The 20456-nt window shown below is 43.2% G+C and overlaps 1 protein-coding gene across 1 annotated transcript in view; it reads right to left on the reverse strand.

Annotated features, from left to right (window-relative positions):
• Positions 1 to 19275, reverse strand: part of TNFAIP8L3 (TNF alpha induced protein 8 like 3) — a 407967-nt gene extending 388692 nt beyond the window's left edge. The window contains exon 1 of the mRNA XM_069222478.1: positions 19008 to 19275. The gene's annotated coding sequence lies outside the window, so the exon portion shown is untranslated. The remainder of the gene's footprint in view (positions 1 to 19007) is intronic.
• Positions 19276 to 20456: the final 1181 nt, after the last annotated feature.

Consider the following 20456-nt stretch of genomic DNA (forward strand, 5'->3'; position numbering starts at 1 on the left):
AGTATAAAACCGGGCCTCTGCCCTACCTCATCAGACACTTGCTGGAGAAGAAACCTGAACCAGAAACTACATCCTGCCAAGAAGAACTGCCTGGTTGCTCAAAGGACTCACCTGTCTGCTTTCTACAGAGGACTGCTGCCTTGCTGTTGCCCTGCTGCCTTGCTGAACTCTTGTCTGGCTGTGAAAGTGCTCTCCAAGGGCTTGGATAGAGCTTGCCTCCTGTTCCTTGAAGTCTCAGGACCAAAAAGACTTCTTCCTTTCACTTGGACGCTCCGTGCGCCGAAAATTTCGATGCACAGCTTGTTGCGCGGCGAGAAAAACGCCGCACACCGACGCTGATCAACGCGACGCCCTCGGGACGATCGAGACTTCGACGCACAACCTCGCAAGGACAACGCCGCCCGACTTTCCAGGAGAAATCGACGCGACGCCTACCGTGAGCGCGAAACTTTGACGCACGGCCTCGCAAGGACAACGCCGCCCGACTTCCGAGGAGAAATCGACGCGACGCCTGCCGTGAGACCAAAATTTAGACGCACGGCCTCGCAAGGACAACGCCGCCCGACTTCCAAGGAGAAATCGACGCGACGCCTACCGTGAGATCGAAACTTCGACGCGCAGCCCCGCAGAACGACGCGCAGCCGGAAAACAAGTAGGAGAATCCACGCACAGACCCGGGACATCTGGTAATCCCCGCGATCCACGAAAAGAGACTGTCTGCGCGCCGGAAAACGACGCCCGACTTCCCCGCGTGGAAAAGAACGACGCAAGTCTTTGTGTGCTGAGGAGAAATCGACGCACACACCCTTTTTCCACGCATCTCTTCTCCTGTGGCCCTCTGAGGAGATTTCCCACCAGAAACCAGGTACTTTGTGATTGAAAGACACTTTATTGCTTTTTAAAGACTTAAGACACTTAATATCACTTTTCAGTGATATCCTTACAAATTCTTATTGCAACTTTGATCGTTTTGACCTGCAATTACCCAGATAAATATTCTATATTTTTCTAAACACTGTGTGGTGTATTTTTGTGGTGTTATACTATGGTGTTGTATGATTTATTGCACAAATGCTTTACACATTGCCTTCTAAGTTAAGCCTGACTGCTCGTGCCAAGCTACCGGAGGGTGAGCACAGGCTGATTTTGGATTGTGTGTGACTTACCCTGACTAGAGTGAGGGTTCTTGCTTGGACAGAGGGCAACCTGACTGCCAACCAAAAACCCCATTTCTAACAATACCTAACAGTTCTATCTCCTATTTAGCATTTGCCGGGCTCCCTACCAGACTTACAATCTGATTTAGATCTTGGTGGAGGGGATAATCCATCAAAAATGTGACGGATATCCCGTCCACCGTATTATTATTTCCATAGGACATATTGGGATTGTAAAATGGTAGAGAGGCTTACCGTCACGTTTTTGGTGGAATATTCCTCCACCAAGATCTAAATCAGGCCCTTAATCTCCTACTTCAATCTCAGCTGTTATTGTTGTGCAGATAATACACAAATCATATTTAAGTATGAAAGCCATCATACTTTGATATTTACTTAAATGGGCAGTGCCACAAGCAGTTGAATGATGATTTCTAACTACAGAAAAACAAACACGTCACAAATTGAAATATTCATTTGGGGCAAATGGAAGAAACACCACCCATCAACAATATGGCCTCAGAACCACAAAACAGCTGAGCTCAAGTGAGTAACCAAGGGGTAACCATGGACTCTAATATTTCAATAAAAATCAGGTTGGGTTTATCCAATATGTTCCAACTGCATATTTTGTCACTTCTTTACCTCACAGTGGCTATAAAGATAGCTCTTCCTCATTGCTTGAAATGCTTGATTAGCATCACTTGCTGAAAATCTTAGCCCCCGCATTTGTTGGGTCAAGTGGCACCCTTGGGAGGTCGAATATCACAAACAGCTGAACTTTGGTGCATACTGCAGTCATGATAGAACAAACATTATTATATTACCGTAGCTTATGTAGTTTTGAGAGGAGAAGAGGAATTTGGGTAGCTGTCCATCACAAAGATAGACAGGACCTTCTGTCCCTTTTCACTTAATTTCAAATACAGATGGAAAGGGCAATTGAAGGCAAACTTGCACCTCATTCCCTAAAGGGTCAATATTTAGATGACTAATTTGAGTGAAATTCTCTCACAAAGTATCAACATACGTGATTAGAACAGCAACTCCAGAGGCAGACTTAGGAAACAGAAACAGCAGAGCAGGCCTGAGCTTTCATTCCCCCAGTTTGAAGTAGTGCTATCTGGGATACCATGAGGAATGCAATGTATCAAGAGTCAACCACATATCCAATCTCAAACAATTGAACAGTTTGTGACACATCTAAAGAGGTAATTTCTGACTCGCGATGGGAAAGGGTCAACTTGGGAGCCTTTTCCATTTGGGAATTGTGTTACCAGGCTGAGGGAGAGCAAGCAGTGGTCTCAGGGACCACTGCCTGCTCCCTTTGATGTATTTCCATATAGAAAGCTTTAATTTCTTTAAGGTAGCACTGCTTCCTTTCAGAAACACTGGCTTCTTTAAAAAAGAATTGAGTTGGGAATCCAAACACAGGGAGGGTGGTCTGTTGTCCCTTGCAGGCCACCACCCATATGTTTGTATCCAATCACATAGGGTTGCAATTTGTGATCTAGTTAATCAATATTCATCAGGAAGGTCCTTCTGTGATCCCCTGCAAGTTGTGGTTTTTCAAAGTGAACTAATAGTACATAGGTCACTTTACAAAATACCTGTCAGTGAGCACTTTGCATCCACTATGGTAGTACTTCTGGCACTAACACTTAGTATCATAGTTGAGGCTGGGAAAAGCCTGCAAAATGATCAGAGTAGCTGTTGAAAGGTGGTTTATTAGGAGAGGTTGGTAGGTACCCACCACTAGTAATAATGCCACAATCACAATATAAGGTCCAGTCAAGGTCTCAGTAAATTAACCCCTTGCTCAAACCTTGGTAGCTGGCAATGAGCAGGCAGGCTTAACTTAAGAGACAGGTGTGCAAAGCATTTAAAAACATAAATACATGAAATAAGTAAGACACAACACATAAAAAAAATCCAACACCAATCTATAAAAATAGGAAATATTTTTATGATTAAAATGACACCAAAATGACAAACATCCAATGTAGGGAGGCAGTGATATCCTTTTCCAAAGATTAATAGTAAAACTAGTGCTTAGAAGCAAATAGCGCTCAAAGGGTTGAAAAAGGTTGCTCTTGACCGGGACAAAGTCAAGAGTTCTGGCTGCGAGCGATGTTACACTTTTACACTTTCTTCCAGTAGTGTTTCTTGATGCTGGAAAGTGATCCAGAACACCAATCCAAGTTTCCAGAATATCTGAGTAGCGTCTTGGGACGTTGGGACTACAATTCCCACAATGCAAATGGCCAAATCCTTAAAAGGCGACTGAATGCTGTCCAGCTGGGTTCTTCTGGCAGGCGTTAATGCAGGTGACTATTTGTTGCTCCTTTATACCTGTTGCTTACAGGGAGTCCACTCCTGAATGCTTTAGAAGCCAGGCAAAGTCCTCTTTTGTGAAGCTCAGGGTGTGCAGCAGGTGCAGTCCTCGTTAGTGCAGTCCTTCTTGGTGCAGACCAGGGGTTCAGCAAGGCAGTCCTTCTTCTGCTTCTTGTTTCCAGGCAGGGATCTTTGGGCATCCACAACACCAATGCAAGGGTCTAGAAGCTCTGAAATGGTCCTAAGGATGTTGGGACTATAGTTCACAGAATACACCTGTAGAAATGTGTTGGATTTATTGTAACTATCATTTTAAGTCCAAGAATGATATTTTAGCTTGTTCCTAGCAATAGTTATACTTTAATGCAGTTTTCCTATGTTAGCCTATGGAGCTAATGCACTACAATGGTGGAAAATTAAATTGGCAGTTTTCCCTCACCCAGGCATATAAAACATATTTTATAATGTCCCTGCTTTTAGTTACAAGGCACCCTACTCCTGGTGCACTTAGGGGAGTCTTTAGGGATGACAAATGTAAAATTAAGATAGTTTAATACTTTGTGTTAGAAATTGGTTCTTTGGTTGGCAGTCAGGTTACCCCCCTGTCAAATCAAGTACCCGCACTCTAGTCAGGGTAAAGGAGAATCACACTAGGTTATCCCCCACTTTCCCCCTTGGTAGCTTGGCATGAGCAGGCAGGCTTAACTCAGAGGCAATGTGTTAAGTATTTGTACCAACACACACAGTAATGCAGTGAACCACTACAAAATGACACAACACAGGTTTAGAAAAAAAGGTATTATTTTATCTAAATAAACAAGACCAATTACAATAAAAAAAATACACAATATACAGGTAAAAATATAAAATTAGCACTTAAAAGCACAAAAATGCTGCAAGTTCGTATTCAGCGGTGTCATGGCGGAGTCATTTCCTACAATGCGACACCAATGGAGCCATTTATCGAGTCGTTCGACTCACAGGTACAGTATCTTAGCAAACAAGTAGAAAACAGGCTGAGGCATGGGGCCGGGGAGAGCATCGTCGCTGGATCCGATGCAGCGTCGGTTCTGGTGCTACGGGGGAGAAGGGCAGAGTTGGCAAACTTCAAAGCAAAGTCTCAAGTGTTGTTAGGATCCTTTCTTGTCCAAGCCAGGTCCCAGCCACACACCAGGATGCTGGATACTGTATTGTGTGAGGGCAGATACAGTCCTTTCAGGTGTGAGTGACCACGCCTTCCTCCCCTCCTAGCACAGATGGCTCATCAGGATATGTAGGCTACACCCGAGTTCACTTTTTGTCACTGTTTAGAAGAGAGGTGCAAATATCCCAACTGTCAAACTGACCCAGACAGGGAATCCACAAACGGCAAGAGTCACAGAATGGATTAAGGAAGAAAATGCCTACTTTCTAAAAGTGGTATTTTCAAACTTGTAACCCAAAAACCAACTTCACTAAAAGATGTATTTTTAAATTGTGAGACCCTAAACTCCAGATTTCTATCTGTGCTCAAAGAGAATCTGTGTTTTGGTAACATTTAAAGGCAGCCCCCATGTTAACCTATGATAGATATAGGCCTTGCAAAAGTGAAAAATTAATTTGGCAGTATTTCACTGTCAGGACATATAAAACACATAAGTACATGTCCCACCTTTAACATACACTGCACCCTACCCATGGAGCTACCAAGGGCCTACATTAGGGGTGCCTTACATGAATGAAAAAGGGAAGGTTTAGGCCTGGGAAGTGGGTACACTTGCCAAGTTGAACTGGCAGTTTAAAGCTGCACAATCAGTGGCACAATCAGTGGCAGGTCTGAGCCATGTTTACAGGGCTACTAATGTGGGTGGCACAAACAGTGCTTCAGGCCCACTAGTAGCATTTGAATTACAGGCCATGGGCACCTCTAGTGCAGTCTACAAGGGACTTATTAGTAAATCAAATATGTCAATCATGGATAGCCAATTATACATACATTGTGTACAGGAGAAAGTGCACTTTAGCACTTGTTAGCAGTGGTAAAGTGCCCAGAGTATCAAATACAGTAAAAACAGAGTCAAGCACACATCAACAGCCTGGAAAACAGAGGCAAAAAGTTAGGGGATACCACGCAAAGGATTCCAAGTCTAGCACTTTGGAAGTACCTTTAATGCCATAGTAAACATTTAATGTATATGTAATTTAAAAGCCTGCGAGGCAGGCTGGCTCTTAAATTGACAGCAGACACCACAACAATTCAAAACGTAAGTGCATTGTCTGCTGGGCCTCTAAACCTACATGCCCTACCATATACTAGGGACTTACAGGTAGGTTGTCATGCCAATTTTATATGTGCCTAATTTGCACATACCTTTTAAACGGAATACAGGCCCTGGGTCTGGTTATCAGAGCCCAGGGCACCATCAGAGTCAGAAAACCAGCATCTAGTGGTCAAAAATGGGGGCAGCAATAAGTGGGAGACACTGCAGAATGTTCTGGTTCCCCACAGTGGCAAAGTGGACTTAGCGGCTACAATTTACAAGTTTGGCACCCTAGGCACCAAAATTTAAGCCTTCAGCAGGACCTTGAGATTGATGCACCCAAAATTATGGAACCCATCTGGGTCACAACACCATGCATTTTGTTTCTGGATTGTTTCCTACCTCTGAAAAAGAGACCAAGGTTTAATTTAGAGTGCAGTGGGGCTGTGCCCGCCAGCTACGTATGCAGAGACCAAGCATCCCCTTACTTTGTGGAGGATGATCCATTAGGTTTAGAAATTCCTGCCTGCCTAACAGAGATTTCTAAGCCTACAAAGCAACATGCAGTGATTACTCTGAAAGCTGAAGAGTTTTCTTGGTGGGCCCCATATGTGTGTTTTGAAGAGCAAACCCCCAAATCAGGAGTTTTTTCTAGAAAAACAAAAACGAAAAAAATGACAGGTTGGGAGTTTTCTCTTAGAGTATGGGGACATTTGTGTTTTTTTGACTAATGTAGACCACCAGGCTTTTCCTGGTAGTCCTTTTTAAGAAAATTGAGGTGGACAATCTGATATACAATGATCAACAACCTTGTGACAACTGTGCAATTGGTCGAAAGTTTGGTATGCTGGATCCTCTTAGGTTTTGACACACGGCCTCTTGCCCATTTCTAAATGAGGTGAGCAAAGCACGAGTTTGGTGTGCAAGAACTCTGCTGATTTATTGGGGTCCCCACTCTGTTCTCTAATTGAGACTCCAAGAAAGCAAACTTTGGTATTGTTTTACTCATTATAACTTTTTTTCAGATGGTGTTTAAAGATTGTATATGATTTGTTTATTCACTTTAATATTACTTTGGTGCTTGTAAAATATTTTACAAGTACTTTTCTGGGAGAATTCAGCCTCAAGAACCACAGTTTCCAAAGGTGATCCCAAGATTCTTGATAGAAACCGACTTTTACTTTTTTGGTGCTAGATTGTTTAAGTTTGTGTGAATTTGACGATAACTTATATCAGAAACAAGGTTTTCTTTCCTCTCAGTTTTCAAACCATTTACCTATATATACTTACAGGTTCATATGCTATCACTGTTTTCTTTCACAAAAGCTGGTCTGGTTACAAAGGCATGCTTCAGGCTAAAAATGGTCACCAGTACAACAATAATTCTAAATATCATGGGTAATACATAGCTCGGGTAGTGGAAGCAGATCATTCACTGCCCACGCCATATAGCAGAAAGTAGCAGACGCGTGTTAGGGTGTAACTGAAACCCTTGTTAAGGTGTAACTGAAACCCTTCCTCTTATGGAGATCCATACAGTTAAAAGTATTAAGATTTGAAGTACGACATTAAAGTTTAGGTGTCACTTTGGACTTGTAACAGAACAAAAGTTATGCCTCCTCAAAGGTAGGCCAGGTTTGAGTTTTTAAAAATGTTCTGGATCTGTCTAATCTCTTGGTTTGATCTGAGTGCTTTGCCTGGCTCCATAACTTCACACCAGTTCCCAATAGCCTAAATTATTTAATCTGTGATTACAAATGTGATTAAACCATTAATTTGATGATTTAAATTGTTTTGAAACTTGATTAAATCAGTGCTATCTTTGAATTTCAATTGTGCATCTAAATTTGGAGTAGAACTGTAATTCGCTACTCCATGGCTAAAGGGTTACATAAGCAGTGTTGTCCAAAATTTTGTACTGGCAGAAATGTAATTTCTTCGGTGGGAACTCCATACCAAGCAGGGCTGTCATATTAGAATGAGATGTAACATATGATTGAGTGTCTTGGGTTATCCCTATGTAAATATAGGATGCACATGCATCTGCATTACCACCTTCAGCTAGGATCTTATGTAGGCATTTTTGCAAACTGCACACATGCACCACATTTTGTGACTAATCAAATTATTATGTTTAATTCGCAAATGCACAAGATGTGATTGGCTAACCCACTAAGCATGTGCAGCTAGAAAATGTTTTTGTGAATCTGGCTCAACTGCTAACATTTTGAAGTGAACTTCAGAACTCCTATAGAACGTTTTCCTATATCAGAGTCTGTGATCTTTGCAAAGGGGTTCACTGTGATGAAAAAAGAGGAACAGCATCACAGTCATGGTGCTGGAATGACCCTTTTTGCAGGGTCATATCCAAACCATTTACCATCAACCCCCTTTTTTGCTGAAATCATTTTTGTTGGCTTTAGGACTCTGTGCACTTTACCACTCACTGCTAACCAGTGCTAATGTGCTTGAGCTCTCTCCCTAAAACATGGTAGAATTGGCTTGTACACAATTGGCATATTTAATTTAGTTATAAGTCCATAGTGAAGTGGTGCTACATGTGCCTAGTCCTGTAAATAAAATCCACTGATTGTGCCACCCACTTAAGTAGCCTCCTAAACATGACTCAGACCTGCCATTGCAGAGTATATGTGTGCATTTTTAAATGCCATTTCAACTTGGTAGAGTGTATTTAAACCTTTCTTTTTAATGCATATAAGTCACCCCTAAGATAGGCCCTCGACAGCCCAGAGGGCAGGGTGCAATGTTTTTTTATAAAATGGGATATGTACTTTTAAATGTTGCATGTCTAGTGTTAGACCTGACAGCCTTAGGGTAGTCACCCCTAACTTTTTGCCTGCCTCCCTCCACTTTTTGGACACTGTTTTTGCTGGTTTATAGATTCTGCGCACTTTACCCCTGCTAACCAGGGCTAAAGTGCATATGCTCCCTCCCCTAAAACATGGTAACCTGGAATCATACCTGATTGGACTATTAATTTACTTATAAGTCCCTAGTAAGGTGCACTTTATGTGCATAGGGCTGGTGAATTAAATGCTACTAGTGGGCCCGCAGCACTGGTTGTGCCACCCACTTAAGTAGCCCCTTTTCCTTGTCTCAGGCCTGCCATTGCAAGGCCTGTGTGTGCAGTTTCACTGCCACCTCGACTTGGCATTTAAAAGTACTTGCCAAGCCTAGAACTCCCCTTTTTCTACATATAAGTCACCCTTAATGTGTGCCCTAGGTAACCCCTAGAGCAGGGTGCTGTGTGGGTAAAAGGCAGGACATGTACCTGTGTAGTTATATGTCCTGGTAGTGTAAAACTCCTAAATTCGTTTTTACACTACTGTGAGGCCTGCTCCCTTCATAGGCTAACATTGGGGCTGCCCTCATACACTGTTGAAGTGGCAGCTGCTGATCTGACAGGAGCAGGAAGGTCATATTTAGTATGGCCAGAATGGGAATACAAAGTCCTGCTGACTGGTGAAGTCGGATTTAATATTACTATTCTAGAAATGCCACTTTTAGAAAGTGAGCATTTCTTTGCACTTAAATCCTTCTGTGCCTTACAATCCACGTCTGGCTGGGCTTGGTTGACAGCTCCTTGTGCATTCACTCAGACACACCCCAAACACAGGGTACTCAGCCTCACTTGCATACATCTGCATTTTGAATGGGTCTTCCTGGGCTGGGAGGGTGGAGGGCCTGCTCTCACACAAAGGACTGCCACACCCCCTACTGGGACCCTGGCAGACAGGATTGAACTGAAAGGGGACCTGGTGCACTTCTTAGCCACTCTTTGAAGTCTCCCCCACTTCAAAGGCACATTTGGGTATAAAACAGGGCCTCTGCCCTACCTCATCAGACACTTGCTGGAGAAGAAACCTGAACCAGAAACTACATCCTGCCAAGAAGAACTGCCTGGCTGCTCAAAGGACTCACCTGCCTGCTTTCTACAAAGGACTGCTGCCTTGCTGTTGCCCTGCTGCCTTGCTGAACTCTTGTCTGGCTGTGAAAGTGCTCTCCAAGGGCTTGGATAGAGCTTGCCTCCTGTTCCTTGAAGTCTCAGGACCAAAAAGACTTCTCTCTTTTACTTGGACGCTCCCTGCGCCGAAAATTTCGACGCACAGCTTGTTTCGCGGCGAGAAAAACGCCGCACTCCGACGCTGATCGACGCGACGCTCTTGGGACGATCGAAGATCCGACGCACAGCCTTGCAAGGACAACGCCGCCCGACCTCTAGAGGAGAAATCGACGCGACGCCTGCCGTGAGATCGTAATTTCAACGCGCAGCCCCGCAGATCGAAGTCTAGAGGAGAAATCGACGCGACGCCTGCCGTGAGATCGTAATTTCGACGCGCAGCCCCGCAGACCGACGCGCAGCCGGAGAACAAGCAGGAAAATCCACGCACAGACCCGGGACATCTGGTAATCCCCGCGATCCACAGAAAGAGACTGTCTGCGCGCCGGAAAACGACGCCCGACTTCCCCGCGTGGAAAATAACAACGCAAGTCCGTGTGTGCTGGGGAGAAATCGACGCACACACCCTTTTTACACGCACCTCTTCTCTGGTGGCCCTCTGAGGAGATTTTTCCACGCTAAACCAGGTACTTGTGCTTGAAAGAGACTTTGTTTATATTCTAAAGACTTAAGACACTTTATATCACTTTTCAGTGATATCTCTACAATTTCCCATTGCAACTTTATTCTTTTTGACCTACAATTATCCTGATAAATATTATATATTTTTCTAAACACTGTGTGGTGTATTTTTGTGGTGCTATATGGTGGTATTGTATGATTTATTGCACAAATACTTTACACATTGCCTTCTAAGTTAAGCCTGACTGCTCGTGCCAAGCTACCAGAGGGTGGGCACAGGATAATCTTGGATTGTGTGTGACTTACCCTGACTAGAGTGAGGGCTTTTGCTTGGACAGGGGGTAACCTGACTGCCAACCAAAAACCCCATTTCTAACATCTAGGTAATGAAAAACTCTTAAATTAATTGTTTACTACTGCAAGTCCTATTGCTCCCATAGGATAACATTGGAGTTGTTGTATTAAACTACACCACAACTAGATAGCCACAGTTGGTGCTTTATGCTTTTAGGTGCTATACTGCATTTTATACTATACAAATTCATATCTCGGGTTATTTTTGTAAATGTGGTCTTGTTTTATTTATTAATTTATGCTCTATCTTACTAACCTGGTGTGGTATCTTTTTATGGGGTGTTTTCACTCTTTTACTGTTTGAAGTGTTGCACAAACACATTACACATTGCCTCTAAGTTAAGCCTAAATGCTCTGTCCCAAGCAACCCAGGGGATGAGCACAGATTAATTTGGGGTTGCTCGTACCTTATCCTGACTAGGATTGTGGTTGCTGCTTGACCAGTGCTCGTCCCCTAGTCAACTAGTAGCTCAATTTCTAACACAAGGGATACACTTTGGATTGTCACAATGTGAATGAATATACTGTGCACATTGTAAACAGAATTGCTAAGGGCACTTCTACATTTCTGCATTTGAAGTAACAGAGACAGAAAGGAAAAGGTAATTTTTCAAAGCTCCCAAAATCACATCTAATTTGCAAAGTAGGGTTACATCTTTAGTCTCTACATCGCAAAGTCTGCAGCTGAGCTACTAGACCACTAAAGGAACTAGTGACACTTCCAAGGAAACATTTGCTGCCCAATCGACAGCCTTCACCACTCAATGCACGTGAACACTCCTCAAAATCTATGAATTGCAAAGGTTTCCATTAGTAATACAGGAATCTTTTTGGAATACTAGCTGACCATGTGTGGGGGGGCGACACATAGGGCAAGCACAGGCTACTGTGCCTCCTCAATCATAGAGACTGGGCCCTTTCCATCTGATGTAACGGGGTCCATCCTACTACGGCTCTGAAAGCTTGGTCGAGTACAAACCTATCAGCATTTGACTCTTAGTTGTAGTAGTGGTGAGAAGTTACAGGCTCAGAACTCAACAATCACCCAGTAGCGCAATAAAAAAATTGTTCCGCCTAGTGCTTTACTTTAGAAATGTTATTTAATCTACTCACTCAAATACAATAATACATATTACTACACAGGAACTGGCAGCAGATGCAGTTGAAACACACTGGTGCATGGGTTACTGAGCCTTGGATTCTGCCTATCTATTTCCTAATCGTTTACCCACTTTTATGAGACTAGGTAAGGCTCCTTATGGCTTAGGCTGTATACTAGGCATGCATCAAGCCTCTGGTGCAGTTTACACCTCTGCAGTATGTTAGCACTCAGTTCAATAGTGCCCCCTTTTGTCCGGCATCACCATAGTGCAGAGCTGTGTTCTCTGTCATCTGCAAATGGGAACCTGTACCACTCATCTCTCTTCTATCCCACTTTTGGGAGGAGGCATGCCCGCTGCAGGCTCAGCACACATTCTGGGTAAGCCACAGTAGAATAGCGGGGGAGCACCTTTTCAGGTCCTCATTGAGGGGCGTAGGTAGTGGACGTTAGCAGAGGCTTAAGGCAGAAGTCAGACTTGCTTATAAGTCTGGTGGCGAGGTGCAGCAGGTGCATCACCATGAGGTTGAGGGTGAAAGCAGCAGTAGGGCTGTCACAGGTGCACTCTGCAAGAAAGGAGGCAGTGTCTGCTTTGGCCACCGCTCTTAGCTGCGGCGGCACATTCTGACTCGGGCATAATGCGTGCCATATTGACAATGCTCCCTTCAGTACAGCATGGGTCACAACAGAAACATCCACCTTAGATGCAGTTCTGGCAACAATCACTTTCCTTGATTCCTGCTCACAACCAGGATCTTGGACAGACTGCCCCCATTTTCCCAGGGCTTACAGATCACTCTTAACAGACTTTTTTCTCCTTGCAGACCTTCATACCTTTAGGATCGAGATACTTCTGACACTTCCTTCACAGTCAAACCTCCTGCAGAATTGGCAAGCTTCTTCCCTCAAGCCGAAGGCAAGCTCAGATTACAGGAACAGTTTCTTTCAGTAAGGCAAGACTTCAGGTGATGCTCACTAGTGCTTGGGAATCTGGATGTCAGGCAAAGACCACTTCTAGTTGTGCAGCAGTCCTCTGGGTCCTCTGTAGTGCACTACTTTCCTTGGTCAACGAAAACATAGAATTAGAATAAGTGGAACAGTGGTTCCCACGTTTATAAAGTCAAAGCAGACAGGAGATATAGATTCCTTACCTGCACTTTTGGAACTGGTTTGGGTCGATTCTTCTTCCAAAGGTCTTTTCTAGGCTGCTCTACACAGGCTACACTCCATAAACATCTTTTGTGCAGAGTGGTGCTCCTCACAGCAGGGTAGTCTCCAGCTTGGAATAACCACAACAGTGGGACAAATAGGTGAGCTTTGTGCACCTGGCTATCGGCAGACACACTGAACAGTGATCATGAAAGAGACTAAAGGGTCTCTTTCACTTTGAACAACAAAGGGTGCAGTCCCACCCTTTCATCCCACTACTTACCAAATGGCAGTTGTAAAAATTGGGTTGTTGGTTGACTGGGGTGTGAACCCTGGTCAAGCAGCAACCACAATCCTTGTCAGGATGAGGCAAATCTAAACCTAAATTAACCTGTGCTCAATCCTCTGATAGCTTGGCACAGAGCAGTCAGGCTTAAGTTAGAAGCAATGTGTAAAGTATTTGTGCAACACTTCAAACAGTAATAAAGTGAAAAACACCAAACAAAACGGATTCCACACCAAGTTAAAAAAAATATATTTTGAATAAATAAAATATGACCAAAATTACAAAACTCCAATCAGTAGAACCAGAAGTATGCAGGTTTAAAGATTTCAGTAAAAATAGCACCAAAAAGCACAAAGCACCAACTGTGGTCTTGTGGTCACGTCAGACCGGGACAAAGTTACAAGTTCAGGCTGATTGCAATGAAGCAAAGGTCAGCTACAGGAACCCACTTAGCTCCACTGAACACAGAACCTTAAATCCTGGTGTGCGATCTGTGCAGCATAGCTTTGTCAGACTTTGCAACATCTGGCGCTGGTTCCAAAAAAGCTGTGCAGCAAGGCTTTGGGGACTTTGCATCGGTCCTTTGTGTGGCTTTGTTTCACTCAGAGTCAATTTCGAAGAGGCTAGCAACTGTGCAGCAAGGCTTTGAGGGACTTTGCTTTGCTTTGGATCGATTCCAATGGGAACCACAGCTGGGCATGGAAGAGCAACTTCACTTCCTAGGGTGCAGGACTGAGGAGACACCACTTGGGAAGGCAGGATGCACAGATGGCAGAGTCCAGGTGCTGGGTTCAAGGGTGTTGGAAGCCTGTTATGTCCCTGAGACTTCTGCTCAGGAGGCCAGCCAACTAGCCCTTGGAGCCACTCTGGTGTCCTGGGTTCAGAGTTGTAGGTCCATTCCTTCCCACCCAGACCAGAGAGCAGCAGGTCAACACAGCAGGGCTGCAGTCTTTCAGAAAAGTAGTCCTTTAGAGCAGCAATCCAGCAGATTGGCAGTCCTTTCAGCAGCACAGTGGTCCTTCTTCCTGACAGAGTATCCACAGGTCCACAAGGGTACTGAAGAGTAGATGTGTCTAAGGTCCAATATTTAAACCTGGTGCCCTTTCTCCAGAAGGTAAGAAATGCCTTTAGAAATTCCATTTGAAGCCCCATGCATCCTGCCTTCCTTAGTCCGGGCACCCAACTAACTACAGGGTATGCAGTCCTTTGTGTGGATGCAGGACACAACCTATTCAAGTGTAAGCAGGGTTGTGCTCAGCTCCACCCTCCCATGCTGCCCGTGATGGCCCATCCAGGCACACCCAGGCTTTCTATTGTTTGTTGCAGTCTAGGAAGAATACACAAAGCACAACTGCCAACTACACCCAGGCATAAGCTACAGGCCATACAGGCCGTACAGGACTTACAGGTAAATTAAATATGCCAATTGAGTATAAACCACTTCTACCATGTTTTAAGGAGGGAGCAATAGGCAGTGGTAAAGTGCACAGTCTTAAAAGCAAACAAATACAGGTTCAGAAAACAGGAGGTGAAGGCAAAATGTTTTGGGATGACCTTGCAGAAAGGGCCAAGTACAGCACGGATGTTATTCAAAGACCAATATGCAGCTCCTATCAGCAAAGGCATTATTGAATTTCTAAGGGAGCCTTGTGTCTGTGGTCCTCACTTCAGTGTCTCCCCCTCCTCCGTATAGCTTCAGAAATATCATCTTCCACTATTTAGGAAAATAACCTCACCACCAGTTTGTGCACGGGATCAGGCCAGGGACTTCCAAAATGGAACCCACAGGCCTCCATTACTCTGGCTCACTCATACATAGAATGCATGTGCCACACATGCCACATGCACAAACACCCAAAATTGGCTTGGAATGCTAAAACTAGGATCTGGGTTAAGGCATACAAGCAGAATCTTACATGAATTTTCCAGTAGGCCTCCTCTCCAGTGACACATGTGAAAACATCTGGTGACAACTATGGATTCACAACAAGTGGCACACTGACATCGCAGCACTACATGACAAACACTTTTCAGGGACAGAAGCCCAGTATCAGTAAAATGATGGCAAGCTTTGTGCACCCCCAGCCCAGGTCACATGACAGGTTCAGGACCATACTCTTGTCAAGGGGCTGCCCTACACATCTACACAAACAATTAGGTTAGCATGATACTAGAGCCAAAATAAAACCAGATGTGAGATCCTGACAGTCAGGAACTCTGGCCAGGGGAATATGACTACACACCATAGAGAGGGTACTCCAGCTATAAAAGTACAGTTATATGGGTAATACTTCAAGAGTAATGTTTCAATTTCTATTATGAGAGGAATCAAATAGAAAACATATCTAGCAAGGACTAAAAAGTACACCATAAAACGAAATCCAAGTTATGATGTGGAAAGGCTTTCTGAAGGACGACATGTCTGTGTACTTCCCCAATTAAAATAGGGACGTTTTGACAAAGGAAACGTTAAATTTAAAATGTATATGGATAGTTCTTGTCTCTCTTTAGGAAAGGTCAACATCGATTTTGGGACATAGAATTGTTTTATTACAATCCTTTGTCTTCTTTGGCTCAATTAAGCGTCACTTCCGGCCAGCACATTCCAGTGGGTGGTCTCTTTCTCCTCATCAACATTTCTCCTCTATCCTTTCTGATGTTCTAATGTTCAGATGTTCATATGTCTTGGGCTAGATTGAGTCTGTTTTGCCTCAACAATATTTGTTGAAGCAAATATTTATGCTAAGATTACTTTACCCAAATCTGGATTCGAACCATAGCTGCTTAATTTGAAGTGTGATTAATATGTATTAAGTAGCGACACGTTTTGCTCCAGTGAGTGTACACAATTCTGACATTTTTAAAACTGTTGGATGTTTTTACTGGACTCTGGAATCATGATATCTAGCAGAAAAAAAGAGTGATAGACCCATAAGAAAAGAGTTGTCATTCTGTACCAAAAAGAAACATAGACCTCAATCCCTGAAACCCTTCCTATCTCATGGAAATAAATTGCATTGCTGTGTAATTGGTGTTTCAGGTAAAACTACTTCAAGGTTGAATAATTTCGAAGGCTGGCTGTTTACCCGTTCGTATCGGAAGCATTCAAAGCATCTTTAGTTTCAAATCCTGCCCTATAAAATGTTGGGCTTCAGTGCGTGCCATATAGGACAAGCATTCAATGTTCCTCTGCCAATGCCAGTTTGATATACTGTGAGTGACAAAGTGGCATAAGTGTAACTCAAAAGAGGCGATTTGTCATTGCATGGGCACTGTTGTTGCACAAGACAATATTATTCAATAAGTATTTTATAGTTCCTGCACACAATGGTTTCGTGCAATTGTGCTTTAATCCCTATACCTGGCGAGTCGGGAATAAAGAGGGATATTTCTTTACCTTAGACTTACAAGGCAGCCAACATCAGTTACTTGACATAGTCTTGGATTGTTAATGGAACATAACAGTGTTGGCAATTTAGGAAAGCAAGCAATAGCAAAACCAATATGTCTGTTTTTTTTATTAGGGTTGTATGTCAGAATATAGACAGCAAAAATATTATCGAGCGAAATATTGAGGCTTGAATGCCGAGAACCAAAATACCATAAAGATAAGAGCATATAGGTAAGTATAGATGCAATATTCTTAACTCCTTATTTATGTATCTTAAAGAAGTAGATATCATCAAGGGTCAAATATGGTTAAACATAGTAAATCTATATTTACCTATAGATATTTTGCTTCGTGATATTTTGGTCTCAGTATTTTGCCCATAATATTTTGCACTTGGTATGGAATACTTTTTATTATGGGTCTACTTAGTAGTTTGTCTGCTTTGACCCCAAATATCCTTAAAAGAGAATCCTAAAACCAAGCAACAGGTAGGCCTCCAACAGTACAGAAACTGTGAGTAGGTCCCCTTTCTAGAACAGACTGGATTAGTTGTGTTAAGCCGTGGTCTCTAAAATGAATGTGTTGAAAAGGAATTAGAAGATGACGTTTTCGTTATAAGTGGTGAATTGAAAAGACATACACTGCATAGTATATAGCACTGTAGATAATTATGCAAATGATCAGTACTTATGCTGCATCTTTAAGGAAGCCTACACGTGTGCATCGCTTTACTTAGTGATTAAAAAAGCTTTAAATGCAACAAACTATTATCATGACAGCAATGTAAAACACATAAACATACAAGAGTGTTTAGTGACTAACACTGTTTTTGTAACAAATTATAGCATCCAAACCGCAAGCATTTTCAAAACAAAAGTAAAAAATCAGCAACTAAAATATCATTGTTTTAGCCAAATAAACACAATAAAGAGCACACACTGACTGTAATATAATGAAAGGACTGCTTGCACTTCATCACCAAACCTTGTGAAAACACAAATAGGCAATATACATGCACCAGAAATCCCCTGGCGTCGATGGACAACCCATCCATGAAATCGCAAAAAATGAAAATCACATGAAAACAGGTGGCTAAAGAGGGGTGACCCAAAAACCCACGCCCTATCTGTACTTCCTATTGTACTTTTTTGTAGCATTATTGAGGAGGTATTTGCTATTTAAAAAGTTATCTCAAGCTAAATCTACAAAGCCAAGTAAAAATCTGCACACAATGCAAGTGAGAAGCTGAGTGAATTACATATCACTTTTCATGCGTGCACACAAATTTAGGCAAGGAAGAACGCAGGCCCATATTTATACTTTTTTACCGCCGCATTTGCGTCATTTTTGGACGCAAAAACGGCGCAAACTTGCAAAATACAATTGTATTTTGCAAGTTTGCGCTAAAAAAGTATAAATATGGGCCGCACTGTTTTATAGAAGGGAAACTCTGCTAACAAAAATATGCAAGCTTGTCAAAACCGAGTTAATTTCGACCCATTTAGGCAAACTCAGGGGGCAATGAGATCATCGAATGCCACGAACCAGGGCATGCGGAGCTCATATCTCAGCTACACTGCTTCACAGACATAACTGGCGGCCTTGCTGGAGCAACGACCCTTACTTGGGGAAATGGATATAAAAATACTTCATGCGTCGTCCAGCCCTGCTGAATATCGGCGCTGGTGCCCCTCAGTGGACAGGGAGGACAGAAAGCCGTCTGTGGACGCATTCACCTGTGAGCTGTCTCGTGTGGGCAGGTGTTTAGAGGCGCTAAAATATAGCAGACATCACAGCACGTCTTCCGCACAAAACAGCCTCGGCTCAGCAGACCGGCTGCGCCCCTGCAAACTGAGAAAGCTTGAAAGACGATTTGAGTCAGGAAGCGGCATTTTTCCTTGCACCTTAGTGCACTGGAGAGTTGAGCCGAGCCAAGCACTAAAAACAGCTAGCATGTAATTCATACAACAAACATCAGTTAACATTATGAAAAACATCTCGATTTTACGAAAAGCAGGGACCACGAGAGGGGCTTAAGGGGCAATGGAAAGGGAGAGGAAAGCGGACTGGTCTGGGTCCTGAGAGAAACCACAATATTCTGTAAAATAAACATTGTTGAAAACTTTCAAAACAGAGAGGCAGAGAGAGAGTATGTGTGCTTTTTGTCCGTGTGTATCTGTAAATATTCATGGTGAAATCCAACAGACAGCTCACCATACCCGACTTAATGCATCAGTATCTGACTATTTACCATAAACAAAACACTGTCTCTTTCTAGTTTCTTAAACAGCAGTAGGTTGCTTAACAGTAGTCAATATCCATCCATCCAAGACGTCAACAAGAAGTCAACTTAAGTAACACCACATTAACAGTAATTAGGGTGAGAATTGTTACCCGAGCATCGAAAGGTAGTTGTTAAATGTTTCCTCTGCCTTCCTCCTGAAAACTCCAAATGAACGTCTGCCCATGTCCCTCACAGCCATCTTGGATTCTCCTTCACAGCCGCACGTGGACCTAGTCTTGCCTCACATGGGGCAGTTAGGTCCGCCTGCTGAACCTTAATGTGAAGCTGTTGCTAGTTCGAGTCCTGGAACAAAACAGAGTTTTCTGTTCTTCCTCAGTTTTCTTGAACAAGCCCAGAGATGGAAAGGGCCACGCCCATCTCAATGTTATCCCTACAGAGATGAAAGGCTGTTTTTGCTTAAATGTTGGTGGCATGGCTCCTAGATCTCCCTTTGTGTGCTGCCCCTGCCAGGGCCTGCCTCTAGGAACCATGCCAGTAGGTAATTGGCAGGACACCATGAATCCCCTGGACGGTCACGTTGAATTGTCCCAGGCTCGTGGTGTGCTCTTGCTTCCAGTGAAGTATAACAATATACACTATGTAACTTGCTGTGCCTTAAGTTTTTTGTACATGCCCATCTGAAATGGGAAGCAAAGGAAGACAACTGGATTTTAGCAGCATGATTTGTAGAGGGAGAGGGGACACTTTACTCAAACGCATGGCAAGCACCTCTCCGCTGCTAGCCCTTTATTCACTCCTAGATCGTATCTATCGCTTGGTGAGATCCTAACGTCGTCCTGGCATTTTACTCACTGTGAGAGACATCTCTTCCTGGTTTCTTTAAATAAAAGCACCAGAGAACAGCTTTGTATACCACAGACAGAAGCTGGCCTAGTAGGAGATGATACAGGTTTCTCTCTTACATACACTCCTCAGTCCACTACACATGTGGGAACATAAGTACATTTTAAATGCTATCTGCAAACTTTGGAGAGGGAGAAGGGTAACCTATACTCATACTCTTTGTCTGCATCAGGAAGTCCTAAAGGTGTGCAACCTGCACCCCTCTATCTCCAGTCCTTCATTCACCCCAGCTCCACTCTGACACTTGGTGTGAACTAGGCTGAGGCTCATATCTCCTACTCTAGGTCTCAGAGTGACTGGTGCTTTACTCTTACCTCCTAGCATGTGTCTGGGCTCTTATGAAGGAGCCCAAAACTGCCTGCATACATTTCTGCTAAATGAGAAGAACAAACAGACACAGCGAGAGTATATTCCAGAAGAGACTGGGTAAAAAACTCCTCTGACGAGTATCCTTTCTATAACACCGAAATATATTACAAATGAGAGAGCAGAGAATTTCTACGTTTCATCTACTCTTTTAAATCTTCGTAACTCTAGGGACATATAGGTGTGACCTTTGTGAGGAAGTAGGAAACTGCAATTCAAAAGCATTAATAAACTTTTTTGACCAAGTCAATATTTTCAATACTGGAGTCAATATTGAGAGTTGAAGTTGAATTTCAAAGTTGTATTACTCATTAGTTCTCAAATATTTT

The sequence above is a fragment of the Pleurodeles waltl genome, chromosome 3_1 (assembly GCF_031143425.1).
Source record: "Pleurodeles waltl isolate 20211129_DDA chromosome 3_1, aPleWal1.hap1.20221129, whole genome shotgun sequence".
Taxonomy (NCBI): domain Eukaryota; kingdom Metazoa; phylum Chordata; class Amphibia; order Caudata; family Salamandridae; genus Pleurodeles; species Pleurodeles waltl.